This window comes from Trichechus manatus, unplaced genomic scaffold (genome assembly GCF_000243295.1).
Source record: "Trichechus manatus latirostris isolate Lorelei unplaced genomic scaffold, TriManLat1.0 scaffold00297, whole genome shotgun sequence".
Classification (NCBI taxonomy): Eukaryota; Metazoa; Chordata; class Mammalia; order Sirenia; family Trichechidae; genus Trichechus; species Trichechus manatus.
The window spans coordinates 1,433,124-1,434,118 of NW_004444233.1; positions in this window are offsets into that span (position 1 = coordinate 1,433,124).

The window sequence follows — 995 nt, forward strand, 5'->3', positions numbered from 1 at the left end:
GGGTGGGGGATGGGAAGTGGTGTACAGGGCTAGGTGGGAGGGAGAAAAAAAAGAAAGAAAAAAATGGTGGCAATGTGGAGCAGGTGAGTGGCGGTAGGGCAGACCCAGGGGCAGTGGGAAGGGAGAGGAGGTACTAGGTGGGAGGGCAAAAGGAAAAAAAAGAGGGAATAAAAAGCTGCATAGTGGGGGGTGGGGGCAGAGCAGGCCCAGGGGCTGAGGGGGGGCTCTTATTGTGGACCTCAGCAGTTGGGACTCCAATACGAGGGGGGAGGTTTTCTCGCTTATATTCACCAAAAAGGTGAGGGGTGGGAACGTGTGTTTCTCTGGTTACCAGGAACTATGTCTCCAGTTGGGGGTCCCCGTGAAGTTGCCTTTCCAAACTCCTTGTCTGGGGTTGTAGTTGGCTGTGTTTCAAGGTGGTGATGCTTCACCATGTTAGTTGGCAGGGGACCTCCACTCCATATCTCTCCTCGTTCTCTGTTTTCTATCAATTTCTTCTTCCATTCGGTGTTTGGTCTAGTTCTTTATCCCTTCACTTGATGCTCAGGTTTCCAGGATCGATGATTGTATCTATTTTACTTAGTTTTTCAGGTCTTTGCTGCAGGGGGACAGCATTGTGCGTCTGTCTAGGACACCATGTTGGCTTCACCTGATTTAATATTTTTATTCTATCTTTTATTTTAGTGTCATCCTTAACTTCTGTGATTGCTAATGTTATGTGTCAGCTTGATTAGGTTATGATGCTGAGTCGTTTGGCAGACATTGGACTGATTTCTTTTCCATGATATAATGTAATTACCTCCATGACATGATCTGATATAATCAGCCAATCAGTTGTAAGAGGAGTTTCTATGGGGGTGTGGTCTACATTCAATATATGTAGATGTTCTGTCAAAGCTCTCTCTGGATCCTGCATCCAACTTGTCATCCTCTGACCTCCAGTTCTTGGGATGTAAGCTAGTAGGCTGCCACTTAACCTGCAAATCTTAGGATTC